The sequence below is a fragment of the Notothenia rossii genome (assembly GCF_949606895.1).
Source record: "Notothenia rossii genome assembly, chromosome: 9".
In the NCBI taxonomy this organism is placed as follows: domain Eukaryota; kingdom Metazoa; phylum Chordata; class Actinopteri; order Perciformes; family Nototheniidae; genus Notothenia; species Notothenia rossii.
In genome coordinates, this window is record NC_136907.1 from 49,476,438 (window position 1) to 49,498,661 (window position 22,224).

Consider the following 22,224-nt stretch of genomic DNA (forward strand, 5'->3'; position numbering starts at 1 on the left):
ACACATATTGATAGATGTCTTGTAATGCACTGTTGAGGAACCTGTGACCCAAGTTTTTCACTCCGACCTTGTCAGGTATTGAACATTCAATAAATGAAGAACACAGAATTATTAAATGTATAAAACACAGAATTTGTGTGATTATACTAAATGATTTACAAATAAACACCACTGCATATTTACAACTGTTACACATGCTGATGTAACGCAAATGGGTCCAACTTGGGATCAATAAATTATATCTTATCTTAAAGTCCATGTAATGTCCAAAATAAATGTTATTCTGTGTTAATAAATCGCTTCATCACTTTCCACTGTTTCATTTGACATATCAACATCAATGATTCTTTCCATAAATACCCCCCAAATAACATGAAATGTGTGCCACTTTCCCGTGTTATTCCGCTCCGGGAGCGAAAAGCTTGCCAGCCATTAACCCAGCTGTGTGACGTCACACGTGGCAAACACCAGCCTCGTCTAGATTGTTTGTTTTGTATGCTTCCGCTATTTTCGCTCAACATATGTGTTACCGGACCTCGCTAAACTTTTTTTATCTAACAATTCATGATGGGGAAGCGATGTGGAGTTGTGAGCTGTGAATGTTTCCTGATTGCTATAAACATTGATCATGGGTGTTGGAAGATTGTGCACAAAACTCGGGTAAGAATTAAGTTACTACAGGTGTTATGCCAGCTTGAGCTAAATGTCACCAGAGTACAGTGAACTTGCCTAGTGACTGAAATATATAAAAGTTGAAGTGAAATAAGTAAGGCCAAAAATGAATTACGTCTGAATACCTTTATTATTTTTACCACTTTTAATTATTTGTGGGCTCGCACATACCAAAATAGACTAATGTACACTGCAATAAAGATCAAATGATACAAGTGAAAAATTAACAAAAGAACCCTTTTTTATTTATCAAACAGTAAATTAATACAATCTTACAAACTTGTGATTTGGAAAATGTTGTTATATTTACATGTTTCTTTGGAAAAATAATATTGTAAATGATGTACTTTGTAAATTATTTACATCATGCGAAACCATTTTAACCAGTTCAGCTGCATGACTTATGTCAAATTACAGATTTGGCCATTGAAATCCCTGATAGCGGCCTCCCGGTTCAGGGTAAGTCTTCCGTATCTCGGTTACAGCACATGCAGGCAGCGGGACTCTGATTTTTGGGCCGAGTACACCCCAGCACCAACGTACAAACTGTCGATAAGCTGTATATCGATACTTCCTAATGAAAAAAATGTATACAGATTATAAATATATTTGGAAAAAATAAAATGTTATGTAGTACTATTATGTAGCAATGGTTACAAATTGGCTTATAACATGACATTTGTATTTTATTTGTACAAAATAAATATGAGGTTATACATGACTGCTTGACAGAATCATAGACCTCTTATATATTTCCTCACATGTGTAGTTGTTTCTTTTCCCAAGCATACATTGAACTTGCATACACAGAAAAAATAAAAGCCAAGCTGTTTTTGACTGCTTGAAAGAGTTTAATGGTATCTTTAAAAGTGTACCATATCTGTAGCGACTAAAAGTATTATATGAAAGCAAAGCTGCAATAGGCAGTTGGGTCAATCAATATTTACTTACTGGTGTAGTGGGCCATCAACTGCTCTGTGTTGTTGTTTGTATTGAAGATACGCTATTTTCAGTGTCCAAACACTGAGACAGCCTTCTCTAAAGCCTGGGTGGCTAATAATGCACCTTGGTTTCTCGTCGGTGTCTTCTATCTGGCAGAGTCCTGCACGGGTCTGATTTTCAAGACCCGCTCCCGCCCCGCACCCGTGACGTGCAGTACCGAACCCGCCCCGCTACCCGCACATATTGCCAATTAGTTCCGCAACCCGACCCGACCCGCCGGCACAAGGTCCGCAACCCGACCCGAACCCGCATATATATAAGCAGTGACAACGTGCAATTATTAACACACGCAGTTGCATATTTGGCTCAAAAAGCCTGGGATGTTGTTTATTTTCTCCATCTAGGTTGACACCAAAAGCCTCCCAGACGTTGGATTTCGCTCTTGAAGAAGAGTTATTGAAAATGGTGTATTCTCCGCTATAGAGAGCTTCACCTCAGCCATTCAGAATGTGGTGCGCTCAGCAGCAGATAGATGCGCTGCAGAGGTTATGATTATGCTCGGTCCCGCGGAGGAGAGGTCTGAGGATTTAAACATTAAACTAAAATATTATTGTTTAAATATATTTATTATGCAACACCCGCAACCGGACCCGCATCATCTTTGTTTTACCCAGAAGCGAACCTGGAAAAAAGCGTTTGAAAATATACCACCCGCAAATCACCTTTTTTGCGGGTTACCCGCGGATACCCGACCCGATGCAGGACTCTGCTATCTGGTCAGTAGGTTGCAAACTGTCTATTTGTTCCATCACCTGTCAGATCTCTCTGCAGCATACACATTCATCTGCAGTGGGCATGCTTTCACAGCATTGACATGTACACCTGAATATTGTACATAACATTAAAAAAAAAAACTATATCTGCCGGACGTGTGAGGAACAGATGACAAATTAAGATCGACATTTAGTGCAGGTCAAATTAAATAAAACAGAATTTACCATTCAGTATTGCCGACTCGAGTCTCGCCGGCTGCGGAATCCGCTTCTCTTTCACAAGTTTCTGCCTCGTTGTTCGATTGCCGGGCAGGAGGCTCGTACTGATAAGGCAAGATGCCTTGAAGTGAAAGGCTAGCTGGTTCACTCTCTACTTCTGTAACTGAATCCAGATAACCCACCGAATCTGAGCTTGAATGATCGCTCTCGCTGTCGCTGTCTGAAGTTGTCGCGTTGCTTGCCATTTGGACTGATTTGATCAAATGGCAATGTTTGCCACGTGTGACGTCACCGCTCGTTCGGGAGTGATCGGGGGCGTACTCGGCAAACTTCGGAACCAACATCGGTTTTTAACGTATATGTCATTTAATTATGACCAAACTTTAAACATTTTTATTTATTTTTATTCTGGTGATATCTAAACTACATGTTAAAAAACACCTGTGTTAGATGCATTACATGGCCTTTAAGATGATCAATGGCTACTGCCATATTTACGAAATTTGCCTCTGAACCTTGACAAGTGCATGTTTCAGGCTTATCAATTAACAACAGGAGGGGTCACAGACATAAGACCAGCTGTTAAATAAAGCTCTTCTGACCTTATCTGTCATGTGGGTATATGCCCATTATGGGCACAAGCAATTTTCACCCATTTATTAATTATATGTTTTAAATGTGAGTGTTTCCTATCCCCTCCAGGGATGTACACAGTTTAATACTGGCAACTTCTTATTATGGGAAATATGAAAACGTCTTTTAAAACTACAATTCCCAGTAGAGACGTGCCATAGAGCATGTTGCAAAACACACAATAGCCAGCATGTGTAGTTCTGGGGACAGGGTGGGGGAGGGGGGGAAGGGGTGGACCCGTTCAAATCCAGTTTTGGACAGTCTGCCGTGGTTCCATCCCATTTCAAAGTGCTGTTCGACGCTCAGCGTAACCCTCGGCGCACACTTAAACATCCAATCACAGAGCTTGAGGACTATCACGGGGTTTGTCAAGCGAAGCGGAGAGAATACTTACTTCCGGGTGTAAAATTCTCTAAAGCATACTACTATGAGCTGCTCCGACCCTCGGTCCTGAGGGACTCCAACACAAGGATAATTATGTGTTATTGTTGAGTAAATAACAGTGTGTGGTTTAGAAAAGAATACAAAATTAGAAGAAAAAAACAATGAAACAAACAGATTTCAGTATTCTGAGCCTCTACTCTCCCCATAACTGACGGCAACAAAAGTCCTACATTATTCAATTAAAATAAAGAAGTAAAAACAATAAGTGTGGCTTAATATTGAGTAAGAAAAAAGTTGATAAACGCTGTGAGAATGGATCTGCAGGTAGCATTTCGCTCGCAATCTCAAGTCAACATACTTCTAGGGAGCTATATAGAAGCCTATGGACAACCCCGGAAAGTTGAAAATGTACGCTAAGGGCCGCCCCCCTTGCATTGGAAAAAGCCGACACAGGGGACCTTGACATAACGTCAACATAGGCCGACCTGGGAGTGAGGACGTGTTGGTATGAGCTAATCCGTTGTTCTGACCCTCACCGAAGTGTGCCATGTGCAAAGCTCTTAAATTGTTGTTTTCACCTTAAAAAAACACATTAGTTCAATGGATACAAAACAAATGTGCAGTGCATGGGGGAATCAATAACCTGAGTATATAAGAACATGTGTTGTAGCATTGCATGTTTGCCCAGGTCTGTCTAAATTGCTTTCTAAAGTCAGATTAGGTGCTTTAGCTTACTAAATGAATGAACTTCTCTGTTAATAAGAAAGGGATAGTGGTAGATTGAGGTATCACTTTAAGTGTTGCAAAAATGGCTTAAAAGGGATCTCACACGATTGTAAATTGCATATTCTCTCATGGTTATGTCATGCAAGTGTGTCTGAAGGGTCATCATGGGTCTTGTGTTTGGAAAGGAAAGCAGAAAAAAAACAATTATTTTCAGTTGTTTACGTGTTTTTAGTTGTACATTGAACATTGTGCACCTTACTGTGATCCCTTCACGTTGTCTGCCAGGTATTTTGCACTTCGCACCCCTTGTTCACATCACAGTTTGCGTCAATGGTGACTGCTGAATATGTCATCAAAGCAAATAAACAGGCAGCTGTTGTCCCTATAGTCCTGATGAATCTAAATCCTCTTGCAATATTTACTTAGTGTTTGCTCACAGAACTGTAAATATACTAAACCCGTACGGAATAACACACGTATTGGTGATGGCAGTGAGAACCCCCGCCCCCCAAAAAATTGTTTAGGAGATTTTCCACAGATAAAGCCTGGATCTGCACGGTATGTACATTTAGTCTCTAGGCCTTGGGGTGGTCTTATTACGTTTATTTCCCCCAGAATCCCAGACACTTCATGTCTCATTTTAACTCCTTCGTGCCTCATATTGTCTCTCTCTATTCCCCTCCCCTCACTGTGAAGTAGCAAGCATTATTGAAATATTTGTTCTCGTACCAGAAGATAGTCTCACATTATAAAGCCAGAATAAATGCCAGGATGATTAAAGTGTGTTTTCAAGCCATTACTCAAAAAAAGTTGGGCTATATGTAATGGCTTCCATCCTCTCCTGTGTCCTGCCAGAGGAATGTGATCTCTTCATCCACCCGGATCTCCTGTGGCCAACTGTGAACTGTGAGCAAACTTTTTGACCGGGACGAGGATCTTCAGCTCCCAGACAAGCATCTAGAATAGACCCTCACATAAAAGCTTTTTTATTTACCTGTTACATCTAGGACAAAAGATTCAAAGAATGTGTTGCATCCATACCCATTGAAAAGTAATTTGGAAATGTTATATGCACCCATAGATTGAATTTAGTGCATGTGATGTAACTCATTAGTGTGTGGACTAGTTTTGAAGTCTTTGGTTTGGCTGTCGCCATCTTGTTTTTTGAACCATTAGTGAAACAGGAGATCGGAGCTACAATTACCTTTCAAGAACTGAATACACAGAACAGAAGAGTTAAAGTTGTAAGTAGAAAACAAGGACAACTATGGTATTGTCATGTCAAGCAAAGGTGGCCCGCCCTAAAGCTTCCTCTGTTTCATTATCTTTTTAACTCTAGATGGGACCATCATCAACTAAATTAACATTATTCTGTATTGAAAAAGACTTGACACTAACTGTAAAGACCATGAATTTATTAGGAACATGTTTACTGACGTAATACATTAATAAAAAGTAGGGTCATATCTTTCATAGACCTCTGTACAATCTAAGTAACTTTTGCCCCCTGCTGCATATAAAGAATTCAGGTTAATGGTATTTAAACATTTGCTTTGCTTTTCCAATCCGAAGGTAGCCCTTTGTATTCATCCAATCAATACTGTAGGGCAGGGATGGGCAAATGGCGGCCCGGGGGCCGCATCCGGGCCCCATCTCCTTTTTTTGCGGCCCTCAGATTAATTTATAAACAACGTAATTAATTATTTTTTAAAACTACTTGGAGTACTGATACCATCCACTACTGTAGACTACTAGTTACGTCGCGAAATAATCTGTGACGCTTTTGTGTGTATTGTGTTTTTTTCCCGGGAAAACACTCACAAGGAACACCGGCTGTTGTTATGCCTACTGTGACGTTAAGTTGCCGCTTGTAATTATGCCTTTACAAGCTTAAAAGTTGTATTTATCATATGAATTTGGCAAAACAAGTTTAATATTCTAAAAACCAAGACTTTGTTTTTTTTTAAATCAGATGAAAACAAACTGTCACGGACCCTGCTGTGTTATCTATGATTACTATACGCTTTTCATTCATAATTTCTTCTTTTTTTTATTTTTTATTAATAAAATGTTCTATATATCTTCTAGAAACATATTTTCTCCCAAGTTACGTTTCTTATGAACGTATCTTAAAGACGTTTATTTTCTACATATCTTTGCCATTTATTGTCTTGCTTATAATAATGATAATAGTCATTTATAAATATCATTTTAGAGCACACATTTGAAATCAGTAGGCGAGGCTGTAATTTCGCCAGCTGTTACTCTCATGAGCGAGGCAGAAAATAATAGTTTTAACATGCCAAAAAGCTGCTGTGTCGTTTATTGCACCACAAACATTAAAACAAATCCAGAGTTACGTGTTTCTGTACTTCCTCTAAAGGCCCGGACACACCAGGCCGAAATCGGCCGTTTTCGTTAGTCGGACGATGAAGCGTGCCCTGTCGCCCAAACTCAATTTGGTGTGTCCCGCACCATCGGCCGTGACACGCCTTATTTGGCCTTTCATGGCCGACTCAACATGACAGGTCATTGTTACTTTGTAATTCTACTCCACTACAATTCAGAGGTTAACCTGGTATTTTTACTCCACAACATTTATTTTAGTTACTTTGCAGATTCTGATTAATGATGTGAAATATAAACAACCCTTAAAGCAGACTTTAGTTACACCTGAGTAAAATTCAGGGAAAGGTGATTGTCAAGTGCCAACAATCAGGAGAGATATTTGATAGTTGGTGCTTGAGAGGACTAAACATTTATCTGCAGATCTCTTTTAATTACTCGTTATTCTCTACTAATAGTTAATTAAAAACTGTGTATAATTGCTATTTTGCACATCCCTTTCAAGATTTCCTAAGGTTTATTGACATATCATATACACAACTAAGTGTAGTTATGCAACAGTCCATTACAAGACATTTATCAATATGTGTGTGTGCCTCCACCATTAAACTGTCATATTCTGCACATTTCTTATCCTATCTACATACATAAGAGTATAATTAATGTGTATAATATCAGTTAAAATAAGTGCATCAACATAGTTAACATTGCAGGAAAGCAATATATTAGACGTTAAGTACTTTGTCAGGCTTAATATATTTATCTGTAGATATAGTAGATACCCCCAAAGCTTTTTTCTTATTTGAAAGAAGACCTTAACCTAAAGTATTCTTAAATGTTTAAATAAAGGTTAATTAGTTTGTCTGTTTTGCACATCCTCATATTAATATCTTTGTACATCCAGCACTAAACTGTTTTATTGTAGAGATCACTTGCAGTATCTCCTTGATATATATATATATATATATATATATATATATATATATATATATATATATATATATATATATATATATATATATATATATATATATGCTATATTTCTATCATTGACCTTCTACTTTCCCCCTATGAAAGTATGTACTCTTAATATTTTTTTCATCAAATAACATTATTCAACAAAAATAATTCAATAACATGCTTTAACCACTAGGCGGTGCACACAAGGTACACACAGCATACTAATAATAACTGCATTATTAGTGTAGGACACTTATGTATGTATAACATCTGAAGATATGTAGTTTACTAGTTTTATTCATGTTTTTACATAATATTACAGTATATTGCTATACTATTTCTCATGTTTTACTTCTATACATTAATATCTGATTTGTAAAACATCACAGACAGAAAGGTATATCCATAATTTAATGGTAAGCTATTGAAATTGTGATTCCATAGATGTGTCTCCCATCACCCAAATCCCCTGACTATTCTCTCAACTCAGTATTTACATTCTTATATTCAAAGAAAATCAGTAATATCTTTAAAAACTACAAGTCCTTTTCTATCAGCTGTGCACCGTTATGGTGTAATATAACCTATCTACCAATTGGATCAAATATAAAATTCAGCCGAATTACTATTGATACTGCAAGGAGACGTATTTTGTGAAAAGAAATGCAAGATGTTGTTTAATTGTTGATATATTTATGATCCACGTCACATATTCAGTTTTGGCTGCAGTTCTCCTGTTTGTCCAGAAGTCTTCTCATCAGGGCTCTATAAATAAAGAACTACGGCAGATGTGTAATATTTAATGCAGCCGAACCGTGTATTACAATGCAGTTACAGTGGGGCAAAAAAGTATTTAGAATATGAGAGAGGCCTGTAATTTTCATCCTAGGTAGGCCTATACCTCAACTATGAGAGACAAAATGAGAAAAAAAAAAATCCAGAAAATCACATTGTCTGATTTTTAAAGAATTTATTTGCAAATTATGGTGGAAAATAAGTTGGTCAATAACAAAAGTTCATCTCAATACTTTGTTATATACCCTTTGTTGGCAATGACAGAGGTCAAACGTTTTCTGTAAGTCTTCACAAGGTTTTCACACACTGTTGCTGGTATTTTGGCCCATTCCTCCATGGAGATCTCCTCTAGAGCAGTGATGTTTTGGGGCTGTTGCTGGGCAACACAGATTTTCAACTCCCTCAAAAGATTTTCTATGGGGTTGAGATCTGGAGTGGTTAGGCCACTCCAGGACCTTGAAATGCTTCTTACGAAGCCACTCCTTCGTTGCCCGGGCGGTGTGTTTGGGATCATTGTCATGCTGAAAGACCCAGCCACGTTTCATCTTCAATGTCCTTGCTGATGGAAGGAGGTTGTCACTCAACATCTCACGATATATTGCCCCATTCATTCTTTCCTTTACACGGATCAGTCGTCCTGGTCCCTTTGCAGGAAAACAGCCCCAAAGCATGATGTTTCCACCCCCATGTTTCACAGTAGGTATGGTGTTCTTTGGATGCAACTCAGCATTCCAAACACGTCTAGTTGAGTTTTTTACCAAAAAGTTCTATTTTGGTTTCATCTGACCATATGACATTCTCCCAATCCTCTTCTGGATCATCGAAATGCTCTCTAGCAAACTTCAGACGGGCCTGGACATGTACTGGCTTAAGCAGGGGGACACTGCACTGCACTGCAGGATTTAAGTCCGTGGCGGCGTAGTGTGTTACTGATGGTAGCCTTTGTTACTTTGGTCCCTGCTCTCTGCAGGTCATTGACTAGGTCCCCCCATGTGGTTTTGGGATATTTGCTCACCGTTCTTGTGATCATTTTGACCCCACGGGGTGAGATCTTGCATGGAGCCCCAGATCGAGGGAGATTATCAGTGGTCTTTTATGTCTTCCATTTTCTAATAATTGCTCCCACAGTTGATTTTTTCACACCAAGCTGCTTACCTACAGATGTAGCGATTCATTTCAGACAGTTTGAAACGCGAGGGCCGTGATTGGTACGTGATCTGCCCTCGCTCAAGGGAAAACCTCCAGCTTGACTTGAGACCGCCCCCGTGATAGATAAATGTAATTATAATGAAGCCAGCTGCAATGGATCATTGATCCACCAGGGTGTGCAGTGGGGTTCCACACTGGAGCTCATGTGAAATAAAGTGAGATACAGTATGCTGAATGTACAGCGGAACTTTGTTAAGATCCATATGTCACGGATATCATACTACTGTGCTAAATAAGAGACATGTAATCATTTACAAAACATCTCCATGTTGTTATTTAACAAAATAATTTTGTTATTCGAAAAAAACGAACGGGAGGAAATGCAGCCCGGCTCTCGATTTTTAATCCTAATTTAATCATCATCTTCACCACGATCATTTATGTTTATGTTCGCCGAATTGACATGAAATCACTGACACATATGAATATACTGTATTCAACTTAATTAAAACGTTATTAACGTGCCTAAACTCAGTAATTCACCAAAAATATGTATATTTTAATGGAGCTTCGTCGGTCGATCAGGATCCCAAAGTGTAGCGGAGGGATCCTCATCTGGATGAAGGGTGTTATTTTCCCCATAAGGAACAAGTCGCTGCAAATTATCCCGCTTATTACATGGCCACATTCTCAACAAAGTAACGACATGACTCCCAATATTAATTGAAATGCTTTTATGGATTTAGAAAATGTTTTTATTGATTTAAAAAATAGTTGTATGTATTGATTTAAATTGACATGCATCCGGTAAGAAAAATAGTCCGTTGTTACCGTTTTTTTAACAGTCTGAATGAAACGGCAGCTCTCAGCTGTGTATTTACACAACTAATGGCCCATCAACCACAGCTCTCTCCCCCCCTCCCCCCCTGATCTTTCTTCTCCAGCAGCTAAATTAACGGTAGGTTACTCTGAGTGACAAGCTTACAATTAGACACAACACTGTCATTGCAAGTGACCCTCAGTTAGTTGACTTTTATGTTCAACTGCTAAATTCGTTACTGATAAAAAGGGCTTCTACTGTACCTAATTACCTTAACACTAGAACCGCCAGAGGTTTTTGTATAGGCCTACCTAAACCCGTCAAATCCCGCTATTAGAATGCAATTTTTAACAACATAGGGTGCTACATAACACACTTTCAGGAAAAGTCACGGACTGGGAGACTTTAATATTTTATTGAAAAAAAGTTACATTGCACACACACAACACACATCACACAAATTGACCCGATTGGCGGTTCTAGTGTTAAATAAACTCACTAATTAATGAAACCAGTTCAATACGCAATTTTCTTATTCTTATCATTCTTTATGAGCGCAGAAATAGTCTTAAAATCAGATCTGTTTTTTAAATGAAATCTGACGGCAGTCAGTTAGCTCTGATCACCTATGATAAATGCGCCGCACCTAATCGCTGGCCATTCAGCCACAGACACTGTTCGAAATGGGGGGGAGCTAGGGGGAGCTTGGCTCCCCCGAAGAGGGAGGGAGCTCCCCTGAAGGCTGACTTTGAGATAAATAGGGGGAGCCCAAAACAATCGTGCATATTTGTGTCACACAGATTAGAAATGTTGAGTTTCTGTAAATAACAGTTCTTGAAATAAATAATAGTTATTGTTCATTACAGTTTCTGAATATTTGTTTTATATTTGTGAATATGTCTGGGTGTTGCCATCTGTACGTGGCGGCGCTGCATTCTTACTTACGTGGCTATGGTTATGGCGGTGATGCCGGCGCGCTATTTGAAATGTTCATATTGATATTTTTTTAACTCTGGATAAAAAAATATGGCAAAACGAAAACATCCAAGCGTCACAGCTTTTGGATTCACAAGCAAAGAAGCGAAGGAGTCTAAAAATGACAACGTGAACGGAAAACAACTTTTAGTTGGCCGGCTGTAAGCGGCGTTAGGGTCGAGCTTGACAGCTCCACACCGAGGGAGAGGCCTGCCGATGCGGAGCCTGAAGAGGCTTCAACAACGGCCACATCCGCCGGCATAGTGACACCGTCTGTATTAGTAGAAGAGTGTTTTTATAGCAATTGATCGCATCCGCGCTGCTGCGCCAGTCAACAGAGCGTGCGTGTGACATATTTAGTAGCAGGATGTGCTCTGAAAAATAGGGCTCCCCGAAAGCCAATGGGTAATTCGAAAACTGACAGAGCTCCCTCTATACAAATCAAACTGTAGACGGTGTGAAAGCACCTATTGTTTTAAATAATGGTCGGAATGTGACCTGTGAGCCTTCTGAATTACCGTGGGACAGCACATTCTAAACTAAAATGTTCAATCAATAAAGTAACATCTTATCTTATCTTAATAATATCTTCATATTAATAATAATAATAAATCATACAGTATGTGTCCGAAAGGGAGCAGGAGGAAGCAAACACAAAAATATACTGCATATTAAAGCAAACGATTGTAAAGGTTAAAGTATGAGCATAACAAATAAAGAAGTGTAATGTAAACATTTACATTATTATTATGATTATTTAATATATAAAGACTATATGTTATTGAATTACAAGATTAGATATACTTTAGTTGATCTAAAACAGGGGTCGGCAACCCCCGGCACGCGTGCCAGCATTGGCACGCGGCACCGTAACCAGTGGCACACTAGGAATAAGTGGAATAAGTGTGCAAAAATATTTAAATTGTATTTTCGGATCCTGAACGAGACCGCCGCCAGAGCGCGTCTCCCCGTTACCTGCAGAAGGAAGCCATGCACGCAACGCAGCCCCGCTCTCTTTATCTCCAGGTGACATTCTGCCGCTTTCCTCCGTGGTGCAGTGCTGATCGTTTCACCACGGAGGAAAGCACTTCACTAATTGCAGTACCCAAAAGGAGCTGTACAAATGCCGCAGTTTTTGCGTGGCTGTGTATTTAGTTGAAAGCCCAGTGGCGATCTGCTCATCTATCATCGAAATAATATGCTACAAAGGGGCGGACTGGCCATCTGTGTGTTGAACTTTCCTGTCGGCTCCCAGACCGTAGTCGAGGAGGGCAGAAGCAACAAGCTTCAGGTTCAATAACCCACTTTAGAGAGAGGCGAGCTCTTCTTGGGAGGCCGTTGCATTTATTTAGCTGTTCTTCTGTTTCACAAAATACATCACAGACCTCTGTTTTTCTGCTTCCTCGTTTCACTTCCAGAAACATACACACGTTCTCTCAATAGGTTCTCTCACTGTCGCTCTTCCATCCACAAACACACATGCACAAGCCACACCCCTCTCTCTCTCTCTCTTAAAGGGACAGCGATCTCATCTCACTCTGCATGACCCTAATATCATAGCATGTGTGCTCTGGAGAATCACAGAACGGACGATCGTCCTTATTATTATGCCGTTTAAACCAATTATTTAAATGTGTTTGTTAAATTCGGCATCATGTGAGTTGCGCTGACAGGTCCACACACTGCTTCCCCGCAGCGAGGCTCCCCTGCCCTCCTGCTGATAGTTGACGATAGTTGACGAGCGTCAAGCTCCTCAACCCCCCCCCCCGTTGATAATTCTCGATCGTTGGCACGCTGATAACAATTATTTTTTTAAATGGCACTTCATATCAAAAAGGTTGCCGACCCCTGATCTAAAATATTGATGTGTTCAAATGCTCTTCAAAACACAACTGAAAGTCCATAAAACTTGTCTTTCTGTATTTGTGAATGAAGCGCTATCTCCTGGTTAAAACCTGAAATTGAAAATCTGGCAACGCCCTCTTGGAAAATAGTGGGAGGGCTTAACATTCCTCTATACTGGTCTTTGGAAGGTGGTAGGCAGGAAGCTGTAAACTGGCATGGGCGCGGGAAGGGGGGTGCTGAGGGCGCTGCAGCACCCCCTAGCGGCAGGCAGGGGGTGCGGAGCTCCCCTGTCTGAATTATTATTTGACGGTTATTGCTGCTCCCGCTGTGCATAATCGGTGTAATATGTAGCCAATAAATTCCACATTGTTGGTAAAATGATATTTTGGCCTGCCCCGAATGTTTTTTCTGTAGCCCTGGACAATTCTACCTCAATAATATAATACATTAACCGTGCTTTACGTGAACCTCATCAAGACACTAGAAAGGACGGCAAGACTGTATTTTCTCGTGTTCAGTGAATGCAACAGAGGCAAGACACCAGACCAATCAGAGAGTTGGATGGAAATAAAAGTGTGCTTGTGTCATTCAAGCTCGCGGCTCTGTGTGTGTGCGGAAATAGCGCATTTAGTGTGTGTGAGAGAGGGGAAGAGAGAGAGGGACCGGTGCCAGCAGCAGGGACCGTGTTGTTAGCATCTGGCTAGCTGCACTAACGGACATACGGAGCTGTTTGTTCCACAACAAGCTGGAGGAGAGCTATCTTCTCAGACTGAGAGGCTCAGGTGAGCTAAAGGACTCTCTGAGTGTTTAGATCAGTGGTACTCAACCTTGTCCTAATCAGGAGCCACATTGACGAAAAAATATTTTTGCAAGAGCCACAATCCAAAAACGCTCCTTTCCTCCCTGAAACCTTTATGCATTTGAGAATATGGATAATAGTAATATGTTACTTAAGAATGAAAAGCATAATGTACAGTGCAATAACTGTGATTTCTTATTTTCACTGCAACCACAAAACACACAAAACAACAGATAACAGACAGCATGTTTACTGATAATCACAGTCCATATAACAGCAGATTATACACAGCAGGGGTTGTCAGAAGAGTAATGTTGACCTTACTTCACACTCAATGTGATTTCTGACACTCCTTCTGCCGCACAAGTGATTTGAAGTCGGGCTCTGCGCTGGAAACGGCGATCCGGAGGGCCTCTGTTGTGTGCTGCAGACTCAATCTGTTTCGGTTGCGACATTTTATTTTTGTGAGCGCAGAGAATGCTGCTTCACACCGGTATGTGGACGGAAACATTGAGATGATGCGTCTTGCCAGTCTGGAGATATTTGGTAGATGCCCCACCAGTTTCCAAAAGTCCACGACATCTGTAATCCGAAATTGACGCTGAAGTTCATCTGAGCTCTTTAACTCCACGAACTCCATTTGAAGCTGCACAAGTCCGAGCTGGTTGCTTATTTGCTTCATTTCATTGACTTCAATCAGGAATGGGTTTTTCACAAGTAGAAAAATATTGCTATGGTCCTTGAAGTCGTGGAATCTGGATGTGTAGTTTTGCTTGAGCTCAGTTAGCACCTCACAGAATTGAGATTGACAGGTCAGGAGAGCGTCTGCATGCCTCGCCATCACTTTCTGCACGGTGGGGAAGAAACGGTAATCAGAACCACGGACACTTTGGTCGAGTACATCCAGTTTGTCAGAAAATACTTTGACAGCCGTGTAGAGCTCATACACGGTCTTGTTTCTTCCCTGCATCTTGAGATTAAGTTCGTTCAAGTGCTGCGTAATGTCACACAGGAACGCAACAGACAGCACCCACTCTTTATCATCCAAAAAGGAAAATCGGGAAGTCTCCCCTTGGCCGACAATGAAGGCTTTCAGGGGTTCAATCAAGTCCATTAAATGTACAAGCATACGTCCTTTAGACAGCCATCTGATCTCGGTGTGTAACACCAAATCTCCATAGTGAGTGTCAAACTCCTCACACAGCAGTTTAAAATTTAAGTGGTTTCTTGCACGGGCCCTGATATAATTAACCACTTCGATTACATTTGCCATCACTTCATTCAGACATTTGAACTTAGCAAACAAGGCTTGTTGATGCACAATACAATGGTATGAGAAAATACCCTCAGCAGCAACCCCGCCGTTTTTAAGAGTCTCTTTCAGCAAGGCCACGGCTCCGTTCCTCTTACCAAGCATCGCCGGTGCGCCATCTGTCGTGAATGCTGTGATTTTTTCTGGGCCAATGTTAAACTTCTGTAATGTTTCCAGCACAGCGTTTTTTATTTCAATGCTCGTTGTTCCATTTTTCAGTGAAACCATGTCAAGCAGTTCCTCTGTAATGTCAAGCTTACTGTTGACCGCCCGGATAAAGATTAGTAATTGTGGCGTGTCATTGACATCCAAGCTTTCGTCCATTGCAAGGCTGACAAACTCAGCGGATGACAGTTTGTCCTTAAGAGTATGTGCAATGTTCTCTGAAATGTCTGATGCCCTCCTAGCTACAGTAGAATCCGACAGTTGCATTTTTTTGGCCTCTCGTTCCAGGTCTTTTTTCTCAGGAAACAACGTTGAACAAGCCAGCAGTATGCAGTCCTTCACCATTTCTCCATCAGTATATGGCTTCATCTTTTTCATCAGTTCATGTGTGATTTTGTAGGATGCCTCTGTCGCTCTTTCACTCGTATTAGTGTGGAAAAAGTTTTTTTGAGCAGTTCGGTTCTGTTTGAGTCTAGCCAGCTTTTCCGCCCTCAGCTCTCCACCTTTCGGAAAGTCGGTACTAAACTTCGGGTGTTTTGTGTCGTGATGGCGCTGCAAATTGGACCTTTTAAATTGTGAAATGATGTTGTCACAAAGCAGGCAGGTGCATTTTCCCGAACCGGTGGAGACGAAGAAAAACTCCAGTTCCCAGTCCTCTTTAAATGTTCGATATTCCTCTTCATATTTCCGTTTAGTCGTAGCCATTTTTGCATAGTGCTGTATACACAAGTTATTGAGCCGTTTCCGCTCTACATCCTGAACTCCTCCCTTCGATGCAATGCACTTCCGTTTTGGCGGACTGGGTTTGTTTTGCTAGCTAGCTCCGTTGTGCCGACAAAGCACTGATATCGCAGAGACAAAGAGGATATAACAATTACAACATGAAGAAAAGTGGTTCGGGAACTACGTGTGCGGTAGTTGGTTGCAATCACTCGAGAAAGCACCTGAACGAGTGGTTAGATAGAGAGTGCTACGACCACAAACCAGCACCCAGCACCCAGCCATGTTGTTCATTAAATACAGATAAACACAACAAATACTGCATGCATTGTATTTTTTAATATTATATATGAATATTTTCATAGTGATGTAATTGTGTGGGCTGCTTTTATATTTTAATTTGTAATACCTGTTAGGATTAAACATGTGATCTTTCTTGTTGAAGCCATTTCTTTAGTTTCCTCTCAACAATTAATTAATTCAGTGTTATTTATGTACAGTATGAGCTTAATATGAATGATGAACTGTGTTAAAAGAAATTGTAGCACTCTAAGGAACATATGAAATGCAATAATGCAATAACAGTGCAATAATGAAATTAAATTACATCAAACTTTATTTTCACTCAAACAGTACAGGCAAATATGATATATTGCACAGCATAAAGAGATCATGTAAATTGTGCATTATGTAAACAACAGACAACTGTTGGCTCCTGTGGGCATGACCTAAATAAGGCAGTTTATTTTGGTTTTATGCTGGGCCACGTCGTCATGTTATCCTCCCAGTTTTGCACTGAATTCGGGTGGGGGAGATTAACGCCATCTCCAGTCAAAGAAGTAGAATCGTGTTCCCAAGCTAGCATCACTGTTAGCATCGAAATCGCTGTGTTTACACCAGTGCCCGTCTGACTGTTTACATCGGTTTACACCGACAGACGCTGTGCAAAAGACTTCCGGCGGAAATGAAGTGCATTTGTGTAGTGTCATGGCGCTACCCGTGTTTTGGCGCGTAAACTTGTCTATAGTTTTCCCAGTGTGACGTAGCAATTATCTCGCGCGAAACAATCAGAGCGCGAAACCTGACATAATATTTGATTGGCTATTCAGAGGGGGAGGGGCGACGACTGATGTGTGACTTGTGAGTGATAATGAAATGTTGATGAATTCTTCTGACTTTGTTTTTCGTTTTTCAAAGATTTTTTTTTTATTTTTTATTTTTTAAGTGGGACTTAAAAGAGCCGCAGTTAGTCTTAAAAGAGCCGCATGCGGCTCGCGAGCCGCGGGTTGAGTATCGCTGGTTTAGATAGTTAACTTTAGTCTAAGTTATCTCAGTGGGTCTCAAACGGTTTGGTCAAAAATTATTCAAAAGATTATTTCCGCGGCACACCTTCATATGATCATTATAGTTATTAAAAAAATAAGAGAATAAAGGAAAAACAATTATGAAATACTATATGGCAGTAAAACAAGAATACAGTTTGAAAGGGGAGTGATTTGTAAAATATCCATAAAGAAAAATAACATCTGCTTACAGTTGTGTTTCATCTGGGTGTTGAGAGATGTATCCATAGATCTCTTAATGTTGCTCTCAAAGTGCACCAGATTGATGCTTTTAACTTCAATATTTAAAAAATATCTTCCCGGGGGAGCATCCCCCCGGACCCCCCTAGAGGAGGTGAGGTCCGCTCCCCACTCGTAAAAAATAGCACTTTACCCCTGCCTATATGCTGTGAGCTGATTATCGAGCCTTCATTGTAACAGTCGCAGGTTTACTGTGTGTTTGCGTGTGGGGAGTTTTTTTGTGCGTGCTCTATAGTGCCCGTAATAGTGTTCACTGGAGTCCAGCACCTCAGCACCCCCACTCAAAATACCTTCCCGCGCCTCTGTAAACTGGAGTCTGAAATTCAGTGCTCCATCTGTATTGCAGATTCAGTCTTCCCAGCCTGGTGCAGGTCTACAATTTTGTTTCTGGTGTCCTTTGACAGCTCTTTGGTCTTGGCCATAGTGGAGTTTGGAGTGTGACTGTTTGAGGTTGTGGACAGGTGTCTTTTATACTGATAACGAGTTCAAACAGGTGCCATTAATACAGTTAACAAGTGGAGGACAGAGGAGGCTCTTAAAGAAGAAGTTACAGGTCTGTGAGAGCCAGAAATCTTGTTTGTTTGTAGGTGACCAAATACTTATTTTACAGAGGAATTGACCAATTAACTCATTAAAAATCCTACAATGTGATTTCCTGGATTCTTTCCCCCCATTCTGTCTCTCATAGTTGAAGTGTACCTAGGATGAACATTACAGGCCTCTCTCATCTTTTAAAGTGGGAGAACTTGCACAATTGGTGGCTGACTAAATACTTTTTTGCCCCACTGTATGTGATGACTTCCAAAGAGAAAAGCAAGAACACTCGGAATAAAGTATTATTATTATTTTTTTTTAAATGTTTTCGGATATCATATCGCATTAACATCATATCCCAACATGCATTGCGGCTAAAACATCCAATCAACGAGCTTCAAACTGAGGATCTTGGGTAATCTGTTCAGTGGGTGGTTTGTGCAGCGCCATATAGACTGAGAGTTACGTCATCTCCGTTCACTCCAATGGACCACTTTTTTACAGCAATGGCGGATTGTGGAGCCTCTCAATCGTTCCCCGGAAGTTAGCGCCAAGGCTAGCAGAGCTGTAGAGTTGCAGCATAATAGACCGTTCGTGACGGACTTTTAAAGGTAAGAAGAAGTTTAAAGATTTATATTGCGGATATTATCATTACATCTGATTCAAATTAACATGTGTATTAAAGGATGTCAGTGGATTATCCCTAAATTAGTAGATTTAGGGAACGTTAAACTTTACAGATAACAGATTTAAGCTAGGATACCATACCATAGTACCATACACTATACCAGGGGTCGGCAACCTTTTTGATATGAGGTGCCATTTAAAAAAAAAAATTGATCAGCGTGCCAACGATCGAGAATTATCAACGGGGGGGGGGAGGGGGGCGGTTGAGGAGCTTGACGCTCGTGAACTATCGGGAGGAGGGCGGGGGAGCCTCGCTGAAGGGAAGCAGTGTGTGGACCTGTCAGCGCAACTTACATGATGCCGAATTTAACACATTTAAATAATTGGTTTAAACGGCATAATAATAAGGACGATCGTCCGTTCTGTGATTTTCCAGAGCACACATGTTATGATATTAGGGTCATGCAGAGTGAGATGAGATTGCTGTCCCTTTAAGAGAGAGAGAGAGGGGTGTGGCTTGTGCATGTGTGTTTGTGGATGGTAGAGCGACAGTGAGGGAACGTGTGTATGTTTCTGGAAGTGAAACGAGGAAGCAGAAAAACCGAGGTCTGTGATGTATTTTGTGAAACAGAAGAACAGCTAAATAAATGCAACGGCCTCCAAAGAAGAACTCGCCTCTCTCCAGTCATTAAGCTAAAGTGAGTTATTGAACCTGAAGCTTGTTGCTTCTGCCCTCCTCGACTACGGTCTGGGAGCCGACAGGAAAGTTCAACACACAGATGGCCAGTCCGCCCCTTTGTAGCAAATTATTTCGATGAGAGATGAGCAGATCGCCACTGGGCTTTCAACTAAATACACAGCCACGCAAAAACTGCGGCATTTGTACAGCTCCTTTTGGGTGCTGCAATTAGCAGTGGCGTTTTTCTCCTGGAGGCCAAGGGAAGCCAGGCTTCCCCTGTTTTTTCGGATTGTAGTTATAACTTTAATAAATAAATAAAAACACTTCGTTTAGTTTCGGAAATTCTTTGTTGTGTGTTGTTGCCGGCCCGTCTCTCCCCCATTCTCATTGAGTATTTTACAAAGAGTGAAACAGCGCCCCTCTAGACGTTATGGTGAAACAGTAGATTGCACTCTCTGTTGCGAGAGGAGGCCAGCCGAAATGTCCTTCCCTTGGTGAAAAAAAATGGAGGGATTGACCAATCAGATGAGGCTCACGTCATGCCCCTGCCAACCTGGGATTGGTCAGGGCCATGCCAAGGGAAGCCAGAGGCGGCTTGCTTCCCTTGCCTCACAATCCAATCAAATCGCATCAACTTAGTGGTGCAGTGACGCGTCCCAAAAAGCGGAAGTACAGTAAACTGCGCTCGGTTTCCCTCTACAAAAAAGCAATGGGATTTCTCCATAGGATTTTGGAAAATAGCTCGAAAAAAGGTCAGTGGAAAACGAACCTGTTAGGTAAATGCACGTTTTGTTCAGTCGAATAATATCCACATGTCTACCCTACTTTTATAATTTCGAATCATAAATCTAATCGATAGAAGATAGATAGCGTCACTGCACCACTCTCACCGCCGTTAGAAAGTAGCAAGCAACTGAAGCAAGTGCAATTATGGAGGGTGAAGATTTGGAGTATTTAATCAAAAAGAATTGTACTAAACTTCCGCTGCAGCAGCAACAACAAATACAATCTGATGACAGGCCAATGCCCAAACTTGAGCTGTGTACAGCGAGGAACAAAGGAGCGAACCGGACGTAAAACATTAAAGGTCTCCTGATTTAGTTTGTGAATGAATGCTTATTAGAGTTTCGGCTGGAGAGTGCGTGCGGACCTGTCGGTCAGATAACAGGCGTGTGTAAGTCCTGCACCCCCCCCCCCCCAAAAGAAAGGACGTATTGTTGGCTTCCCCTAATTTTTTTCCCACGCCACGCTACTGGCAATTAGTGAAGTGCTTTCTTCCGTGATGAAACGATCAGCACTGCACCACGGAGGAAAGCAACAGAAAGTCACCTGGAGTTAAAGAGAGCGGGGCTGCGTTGCGTGCATGGCTTCCTTCTGCAGGTAACGGGGAGACGCGCTCTGGCGGCGGTCTCGTTCAGGATCCGAAAATACAATTTAAATATTTTACACACTTATTCCACTTATTCCTAGTGTGCCACTGGTTACGGTGCCGCGTGCCAGTGACAGGGGTTGCCGACCCCTGCACCAGTGGTGGCCGGCCCATAGGGGCGCTAGGGGCGCCACCCCACCTCTTCCCACATACAAAAAAAATATATAAAAAAATATATTAAATTAAAAAAAATATATAAAAAAATATATATATTTTAAAAATATATATATTTTATATATTTTATTTTTAATGAACAAGGTAAATATCATACAATTGGTATCAGTAAAATGTATAATATACAATAAAATCTTAAAAAATTGTGTTACGATGTCTAAAGTTACTGATAAGTCACATGTTTCCTGCCTGGCCTTGCCCTTGGCATTAGTTTATCATTACGGGGCGCTGCCCCCGAGCCAAACAGCAGCAACCAGCACGTTGCAAAAGTCTCAATAGTAAACTGTGCCGCCGAAACATAATTTCAGCCAATCAGCGCCGTCAAATATTTTGGTCACGAGGGCGCTCATTCGGCGCCCACGTTGCTTACGTGCGTTGACGTGAGTTGTTTTTTAGACTCGTGAGGAACTGGGGTAGTATCTATAGAGAGCCGCAGTGACGCGTCGTAAAACCCTGAAGTAAGTTAGCATTTTTAGCACTTCCGGTTCCTTCCTCAAAAAGCAATGCATTTTTTCCATAGGGTTTTGGAAAATAGCTCGAAATAAGGTCTGTGGTTGACACAAATTTAAGAGGTAATTGACGTTTTGTTCTACGACATTAAATACATCAGCAGTGACCCCACTGGGGATTTTTGAAGAGTTTACGTGTCTGAAAAACGATGGTTGTTACCGAATGGCTGAATAGGACTACAGAAATTGTCGAGGCCGTTGTACGTCATTACGCCGAACACGTAAACACTTCCGCTAAGTTTTTTTCTCCCCTGTGTTCTGCTTAAAAGCAAGTACCTGCCTATCTTTAGTATCTGTATATCTATATCTGACCATTAGAATCTGTATTTTTGAAATTGTCGTTTTTAACACCGTAGTTTTACAAATTATAGAATAATTAATTACCAGTGTTTTCCAATTTTACTCGGCAGTTCGTTTCGTTGGCTAACGTTAGCTAAAGCTAGCGCTACTAGTT

General features: G+C 40.9%; 1 protein-coding gene across 2 annotated transcripts in view; it reads right to left on the minus strand.

The window, feature by feature from the left end:
• LOC307017992 (uncharacterized protein) overlaps positions 1-22,224 on the minus strand; it is a 46,016-nt gene that overhangs the window by 19,669 nt on the left and 4,123 nt on the right. The window lies entirely within an intron of this gene.